This window comes from Delphinapterus leucas, chromosome 1 (genome assembly GCF_059928025.1).
Source record: "Delphinapterus leucas isolate spDelLeu-1000000601 "Yukka" chromosome 1, BTC_Dleu_Yukka2, whole genome shotgun sequence".
In the NCBI taxonomy this organism is placed as follows: Eukaryota; Metazoa; Chordata; class Mammalia; order Artiodactyla; family Monodontidae; genus Delphinapterus; species Delphinapterus leucas.
In genome coordinates, this window is record NC_143129.1 from 161,924,639 (window position 1) to 161,934,349 (window position 9,711).

Sequence of the window (9,711 nt, forward strand, 5' to 3'; positions counted from 1 at the left end):
GTGAATGCCCGGAGTCCTAACCACTGGACCTCCAGGGAATTCCCAGCCCCAATTTTGCTTCTAATGTTTGGTGACAGGTAAGAGGTTAAGCCCTTGCTTCAGGCTTAGACTAGTCTTTCTGCAGTTGTTCCATCATTCCACTTTATGGTTTAATGGTGGTGAAAGGAATTAGCATTTATTTAATGCCTGCCACGTACCAATCGGTGAGTTAGGGGTCTTAACATATACCATCCCATTTCAATGGATTTTGTTTGGGGAAAACTGAACCTGAAAAAAGTGACTTCCCCACAGTTACATGGCTGATAAGTGGCAGAGCCAGCCTGTGAACAAAGAAAGATCTCTCTGATGCCAGTGTCCAGGCTTTTTCCATGGCACCATGCTGCACCTCTGGCCCTTGCCTCACCTGGGGTATACAGCAACAATCTCTTCACTGGTGTTCCTGTATCCAGTGTTTCTCTTCCCAACCCATTCTCCGGATGGCAGCAAGCTGAACTTCCTAAAACACTGCATCGTCTTGACTCAACACTGGTTGGCTTCTCTTTGGTACTGTGGGTCCATATTGTTTGTTTGGCATTTAATGGTGTCAAGAATCAATTTGCTACGTGACCTTAGGCAAATCGTCTTCTGTCACAAACTGACCCAAGCCAACTTGCTATATTATATTAATAATCATTTATTTACTAATTATTGAGTGGTGTTTTGTTGTTATTGCAGGGGTGAGAGGAAGATATCAGTAGCCTCCAACAGTGAGAGATGGGCTACATGTTCTTTCTGGAAACCTTACTACCAAGTGGTGTGTTACAATGAAAGCAAGTCTCAGACTGAAATCTACTACATGCTCAACATATTTATTAACAAGCAGGCAAAACCAGTCATACAACTTGTAAGCTCAGTGAAGTCCCAGATCTTGATCCTTTTAGACACTTTGCCAACTCCCTTGCCTGAAAAGTTAACTTTAAGTAAATAAGACAATATTCTATTTAGCAGGATTCATCTAGCCTGCTAGTCAGAATCAGGTGACAGGATCTTCCACTAATGGGGAGAAAAATACTGAATAGGTCCCAGCCCATAACATCATTCTAAAGAACCTCGTTGCTGGGCTCACTAGATTCTTATATGTTGGTCAAGCAAGAGTGGAGGTACCTATATAATACAATGCTTCTAGCTAAATCACATATCTTGACACCATTTATTTCACCCATGAAAAAACATATCTAACATCTAACCCTATTTAATAGTCTTCTAATGCTGATTGACGATAAAGATAATTGAAGTTCTTGATGTAAACTGCTACTGGAATGTGGGATATTGATTAGAATTTCTCAGATACTAACTAACCACTCCTAGAGAGTTTATTTCTTATTAGGGTACTTCAGATGTTAACTAATAGCCTCCAAGCTTTACAGTAAAACTAGTTAACACGTATATAAAACTTCCTAGTCTGAAATATTTAAGCATATATTAACATATTGTATATCATATATTTTATATGATATAATATTTAATATAAGTAAATTACAGACAACGTAACACCTTCACTGGGGTTCAGTTTGTTTATGTGAGGAAATAAGATGAGCTAACTTCTAAAGTTTCTTCCATGATTCTATAAGTGGATTTTAGTGCAGTTAGAAGGATCTGGGTTAGAATCATGGAAAAACTTACTGACAGTTATCATCAAGCATGAAAACCTCTTCTCTAGAACACTTTCATATTTTCTTCAAAGGACTTATTTTTCTAAATAAATACCCTTAGCCCCAACCACACCTGTCATCCTCTAACCCTCTTTTTTATTTTTTAAAATTTTTATTTATTTATTTATTTACTTACTTACTTAGGCTGCACAGGGTCTTAGTTTTGGCACGTGGGCTCTTAGTTGCAGTGAGAACTTTAGTTGCGGCATGCGTGTGGGATCTAGTTCCCAGACCAGGGATCGAACCCGGGCCCCCTGCATTGGGAGCACAGAGTCTCACCCACTGGGCCACTGAGGAAGTCCCTAATTCCCTTTTAAAAATAAACATTTTTTTAAATTATTGAGGTATAATTGACATATAACATTATATTAGTATCAGGTGTACAACATAATGATTTGATATTTGTAAATATTGCAAAATGATCACCACAATGACTCTAGTTAACATTCATCATCACACAGTTACAATTTTTTTTCTTGTGATGAGAACTTTTAAGATCTACTCTCTTAGAAACTTTTGGATATGCAATACAATATTACTACCTATAGTTCCCATGCTGAACATTACATTCTCATGACTTATTTATTTTATAACTGGAATTTTGTACCTTTTGACCCCTTTCACCCATTTCACCTGCCCCCCACTCCCTGACTCTGGCAACCACCAATCTGTTTTCTATATCTATGAATTCGGTTTATTTTTTAGGTTCCACATATTGGTGAGATCATGTGGTATTTGTTTTCCTCTGACTTACTTCACTGGAATAATGCCCTCAAGGTCCATCTGTGTTGTTACAAATGCCAATACTTCATTCTTTTATATATATATATATATATATATATATATAACATTTTCTTTATCCATTCACCCTTCGATGGATTTTTAGATTGTTTCCATATTTTGGCTATTGTAAATAATGCTGCAATGAACATGGGGGTGCATATATCTTTTTAAGTTAGTGTTTTCATTTTCCTTGGTTAAATACCCAGAGGTGGAACTGATGGATCATATGGTAGTTCTATTTTTAATTTTTTGAGGAATCACCATACTGTTTTCCATAGTGGCTGCACCAATTTCCATTCCCACCAACAGTGTACAAGTGTTCCCTTTTCTCCACATCCTCGACAGCACTTGTTACCTTTTGTGGTTTTGTGTTTTTTGGTTGCTTTGGTTCTTCATTGCTGCAGGTGGGCTTTCTCTAGTTGTGGTGAGTGGGGGCTACTCTTCATTGTTGTGCGTGGGCTTCTCATTGCCGTGGCTTCTCTTGTTGTGGAGCACGGGCTCTAGGCATGCAGGCTTCAGTAGTTGCAGCACTAGGGCTCAGTAGTTGTTGCGCACAGGCTTAGTTGCTCTCGGCATGTGGGATCTTCCCAGACTAGGGATTGAACCGTGTTCCCTGCATTGGCAGGCAGACTCTCAACCACTGTGCCACCAGGGAAGTCCACGTCTTGTCTTTTTGATAACAGGTGTGAGGTGTTATCTCATTGTGGTTTGATTTGCATTTCCCTGATGATTAGTGATATTGAGCACCTTTCCATGTACTTGTGGGCCATCTGTATGTCTTCTTTGGAAAAATATTCAGATCCTCTGCTCATTATTTAAAAATCAAATTGTTTTTGTTTTTGCTGTTGAGTTATATGAGTTCTTTATATTTTGGATATTAACCTTTTCTCAGATATATGATCTGCAAATATTTTTTCTCATTCAGTAGATTGTCTTTTCATTTTGTTGGTGGTTGTCTTTGCTGTGCAGAAGCTTTTAGTTTGATGTAGTCTCACCTGTCTATTTTTACTTTTGTTGCCTTTGCTTTTGGTGTCAAACCCCAAAAAATTATCACCAAAATTGCTGTCAAGGAGCTTACCACCTTCGTCTTCTTCTAGGAGGTTTAAGATTTCAGGTCTTATGCTCAAGTTGTTGATTCATTTTGAGTCAATTTTTATGTATGGTGTAAGATAGTGGGCCAGTTTTGTTCTTTTGCATGTGGTTGTCCAGTTTTCCCAACACCATTATTGAAGAGATGTCCTTTCCCCATTGTGTATTCATGACTCCTTTGTTGTAGATTAATTGATCATATATACATGGGTCTATTTCTGGGCTCTCTATTCTGTTCCATTGATATATGTGTCTGCTTTTATGACAATATCATACTGTTTTGATTGTCATAGCTTTGTAATATAGTTTGAAATCAGAACGTGTGATGCCTTAAGCTTTTTCTTCTTTTTCAAGAGTGCTTTGGCTATTTGGGGTCCACCCTGTAACTCCTTATTGTTCTTTATTTTTTCCAAAACCTTTATCACTATCTGATATTATATATTTATTTACTTATTTGTTATTGTCTATCTTCTGCTACAAGACTATAATCTCCCTAAGAGTAGAAAATTTGTTTCAAACTGTACTTTCTATGCTTGACCTGCATACAAGCCAGGCATAGAGGATAGAAGTTTGTTTTGTCTTTTGCTGCATAGCAAACCATACTAAAATGTAGTGGCTTGTTTATTTAAAGCCCATGATTCTGTAATTTGGCTAGATTTAGTTGGTCAGTTCTTCTTTTCATCTGACCTTTGGTAACTCACATGGTTGCATTCATCTGGAGGTTCAATGGAACTGGATGGTCCAAGATGGTAAAATCTAGTAGTTAACTGCTGGCTGAAGTGCCTTGATTCTCCTCTATGTGGCACATCCAACAAGATATCTTGTGTTTCTCAAATGGTGGCAGCAGTGTTCTAAGATAATAGAAGTGAAAACTGCAAAGCTCTTTAAGGCTTAGCCTCAGAAGCTACCTATACAATGTTACTTTCACTAGATTCTGTTGATCAATGCAAGTAACAAGGACAGCCCAGATTCAAGAGATCAAAAATTAGATGAGAGGTTCAGCAAAATCACACTGAAATCACAAAGAGCTGTGATTATTCTAACAATCTATTACAAAGCTCAATAAAGGTTTGTGAAGTGAATGAATGTATTATTATATCATGTCTCAAGTTCCATGCTTCATATTCAAGGTCTGCTGTGATCCTGCTTCCAGAGCACAAATAACATATCTTCCCCAAGCACTCATCAAATCTGCTCTATAATTTATTTATTTGTGTGTGTGTTTTATCCTCACAGAAAGGACATTATCTTGTTCTCTTGGTATATCCCATGTATCTATCAGATATCCAGGCTCCAGAGAGACACTCTGTTGGTCTTTAATGAGTTTAATTTAACTTAACAACCCTGACATCTTATCCCCTACCTTCCATTCCATCATCATGAAGTCACTAGTTGAACAATTCCCTGAAAATCTTATCATTATTCCAGTCTCCATGCCTTTACTCATTCCATTTTCCCCACCTAAAATACTCCCCTTCTTCCTCTTTGTTTATTTCAGTGTTTCTCACTGACATTTAGCAACTTTGGCCCTACCCACTAAATTCCAGTAGAGGCAGGGTCATTATGACAACCATGATAAATCCCCTGGTTAAATATCACTAGCAGACTATCCTTCGGGCCTACAGTGGGAACAATATTGTTTTGTCTGTCCAGTACCACCTCCTGTCTTAGGAAGTGTTCCTTCCCCACTCCAACTACATCGTTCTTGAAGAAGGTACTCTATTCCTGTAAGTCTGTGCCCTCCTAGGTACAGCTGAATTATCTGGCATGCCTGAAGAAGGTCAGGCACTAGCCTACCCAATTTGCTGAAATTTAATAGAAATTAGGAGTGGAGCAGACCCCTTTTGTCCTTCTGTAATGGAATCCCCTTCCTCCAACATACATATATGCGTTGACCCCAAGTACTGAGGATGCTAATATCTAAATAAACACTACTCACACCAAAAGCCATTAAGTTTCTATAAAGCTTAGGGTAGGGTTGGGTTGTGAAAAACACTTGGGTTTTTACAAAAACTGAAGCAAAAAGCCTGGGCAGAAAATTCAATAAAGCAGGGCAGAGGAATTTCACTTATACATTTTTCCTGGGTAGGTAGCTAGAAAGGAAAAGGGAATTGAAGAGAAAATATATGCATGGAGTACTAAAAGCTGCTGAGTTAAGGTTTTGGATGCTGCACAGATAGAAGTTTGGAACTAGAAAGGAGATAAGGACCTGTGCCTGGGGAATACCTCTTCAGTCACCGGAAAAGCTAAGAGAGAGAGCTCCAACGTGGACAAGGGGCAGACGGGGGCGACCTGGGAAGGGGAAACCTTTTATTCTACATATTAACTTGTGCCAAGCTAAAGTGAGTCTGTACTTGAAATTAGTGACCTATATTCTCAATTTTGGTGACTGGCACCCTAATCTGTCACTCAAGCAATCTAGAAACCTAAGAGTCACTAGTTTTACATTGACTCTATCGTCCCTTGCCTCTCAAGGTTAATCATCAACAAGCCCTGTCAATTTTGCCTCTTTTTTTTCCAATCCATCTCCTCCTCTCTATTGTTACCACCATTGACCTAGTTCAGGTCCCTATAATCTCCCACCTAGACAACTGGTCTTCCTGCCTGCAGTTTAATCCCCTTCCAATCCATCCTTCATACGCTGCCAGAATAATCTTTCTCAAGCACATATCTGACCATGTTGCCCTCCTTCTTAACAACACCCCCATCCACCAGCTGCCCAGTTCATACCGTCTAAAAACTAAACTCTAAGCATAGCACTCCAGAATTCTTGTGGCCTGTTTAACTTTCAGCCTTCATTCTGGCCATCCGTCCCCCTCCCCCAAACACACACTTCTGTGCTCTAGACGCACTGACCTACTTTCAGTTCCCCAACACAACATGCTTTATCAAGCCCCTACGCATACCTGGAATACCTTCTCCTCCTCATGCCAGCCTGGAGAATTCCAATCCATCTTTGAAACTCAGTTCAGGTGTCATGTCCCCCTGAATTGCCCCAGGCAAAATCAGTTTCCCCTCCTTCAGGGCCCCCACAGCTGCTTGTATACACTTCTTCCGTTACACATGCCTAGTTACTTGCCTGTCTTCAACCAGCAATGGGAAACTCTCTGAGAACAAGACTATATTTTATTTATCTTCATATTCTCTGTGTCTAGCGTAAGCTTAAATAGGGGCTCAAGGCTGTTGAAGGAATAGATGGATATTTGATACTTTTTGGTACTTTAGGTTACCAAAAGTTGCAGTAAAGGAGGTTCTGCGTACAAAATAGCTGATGGTGTGTGTGCTGTCATGCCTTGGAAAGAGGCCCTGGTATTTTTCGGTTTTGTTTTTTAGGTGTATTTTAATAATTCATTCGACAATGATTTATTAATCATCCACTATGTGTCAGATCCTGTGCCATTTTTAAAGGTCAGTGGATACTGGACATCAAGCAAGTCAAACAGCCTTGGCCTTCAAGCAGGTACTCTCCAAGAGAAGCTTTACAGCTATATGGAATTACAGTACAAAATTATTTTTGAAAGCAGATTCTGGGAGATGTAATTATTTCACCATTCTAAAGGAAAGTTTAAACAACTTGTTGAATAATTTTAAAATGAAGGAACAAAAAAAGGATAGAGTGACTACAGGCTACAGGTAATAGATGAAATGAATGACATGACCAATCCCTGCCACATGGTGGCAGTGCTTCCCCAGGGATGAGGATTTAGTGGCCTAGGACTTCAGAAAAGCATGTTCTCACACTTTAACTCCAGAGGAGGAAGAGTACTAAAAATTTAACAGGGTAGACTCTCTCAATTTGCAGAAAAGATGAAGTAAAACATATAATTTAATCAACTTTCTCCCTCCAAACTTTCGTGGGCTTTTGGAATCTGCTTTTATTTGTTGGCCAGCAAGGAAATATAAATAGAACTTTGGACTGGGCTGAGCGTGTTAAATTACAAGGCTTAGTTTTTCATAATTGCTTTCTTATATTGATTTTTTGTGATATAATGATAGATTCTACTAGTGAAACAATTTCTCAAATTCTATGACCAAAATAAGTGTGTCAGTGTTGTAAAGTATTTCCTGTAGATTACCTAACTTCCAGGTGCTCTGCTAATCAAACCCATTTGAGAATCATGATCTAATCCAATGTTTTCTAATTACAAATAAAGAAAACAAGGCTCTGAGAAGCTAAATGACTTACTTAAGATCACAAAGCCATTTATGCGATAGGTTCAGGCTCATCCTTGCAAAGTGAACACTCCAGATCTTTCCCTCACTGCCATCTATCAACTTCATAAACAGAGTTTGTTGGATGATTAATCTTGAGAATCAAGAGACAGAGAGGAGTCAACGTGACTTCCAGATTTCTGAATTGGTAACTTGGATTACGGTGTTATATTCTCACCAAAACTGAGAATATCGATTGCTAATTTCAAATACAGACTTGCTTTAGCTTGGCACAAGTTAATATATAGAATAAAAAGTTTCCCCTTCCTAGCTCACTCCTTCCACCTATTGTCCAAATCAGAGCTCTCTTAGTTTCTCAGGTGACTGAAGAAGTGCTCTCCACAGAAAGGAAAATGTTAATGTCAGGAGTGTCACCTCATTTATTCACTTCCCAGAGGGAATTCAAGAAGAATAATATAGTTGTCAAGCGACTGAGTTAATTAGATTAACAAATAATGATTGATCTCTCTACCATGATCCAGGTATGTTCTAAGCCCTTGGTTCTCAAAGTGTGATCGCCATACCAGCTGCTTTAGCATCACCTGGGAACTTGTTAGAAATGCAAATTCTTGGCCCTCACATCAGACATACTGAATCAGAAATTCTGGGAATGGGGTCCAAAAATCTGTTCTTACAAACCCTTCAGGTTATTCTGATGCATCCTCAAGTTTGAGAATGACTATTCTAGATCAGGAGCATATGGTGTTAAAGAAAAAAAAAGTGCTTGTCATCTTGAAACAACAATATACAAACACACAAAAATAAAACTTCAGGCAGAGGTAAGTGCTATCAGGGAAACCAGTACAGGGGATGGAGGGAGAATGTAGAGAGTGTGCAGGCAAGGTCCCTCTGAGGAGTATGAGCACTGGAGTCAGACTGAGCAGGGTGTGAATATCGGCTCCACCAGTTACTAGCCTTTGAAAGGTTTAGTTTCCTCATCTGCTAAAATGGAGATAGTATTACCTTACACAGTTACTCTAAAGATTAAATAAGATAATGCTTGCAAAATTCTTGTAACTGTTTCCTGTCTCAAGGTAAGCCCCCAATAAATGTTAGCCCTCCAAATATGAGGGAAGAGTGTGTAGATGTATATTTAGGAATCATCAATGTAAAAATTAATAGTAAAGTGCGTGAAAAGGTGGATAGACTGAGATGTGAGAGAAGAGGATGGAAGATGCGATCTTGTTGGTGGGAGCAGACGTGGGTTGAAAGGAGGTGAAGAAATGAAGATGAGGAGAGAGAACTTTTATCTGAACTCAGCTAAAGCTGGAAACTTGGAAGAGGAGGCCAGTGGATAGGGTGACTAACCATCTTGGTTTGCCTGGGACTGAGGACATTCCTGGGAGGTGGGACTTTCAATGCTAAAACTGGGCAAGTCCTGGGAAAACTGGAATGAGTTGGTCACCCTGTCAGTGGATAGGATCACGGCCAGTGAAGTGGGGGAGGTAAACGTGACCTTTCTTTCTTGGTGCACTCATCTCTTCCTTACAGTAATCTTGTAAATATCTTCCAGTAGCTAGACTCAACAAGAATCTGGAGGGCAAGGGAGCTCGAATAATGCAGTGGGGAGAAGTCAGCCTTGCCTGGACAGAGCAGGATAAGGAAAGAGAGAGAATGGACCTGAAGGGCCAAAAAGATAGTAACAAGGACAATGACAAGGGATTAGAACTGTCTGGGATTAGTCTGACTCCAGACCTTTTAATTTTTTTCCCGCCTTGTCCAAAGAGTATGGAAGTGGGATGAGTGTGTGTTTTCTGCATACTCGAATTAACCTTAAATAAAATAATAAAGGTTATCCAAGGATATTCTTTGGTATCTGAGCAGCCCACAAAACTTTTCTTTTTTGATGTCCAGTGGCGTAAGTGCCATGTACAAAAAGGAGCAGGTGGGACCCAGCTGCTCCAGGAAAGGAGGTCCTGGAGAAAATCCCCACGGG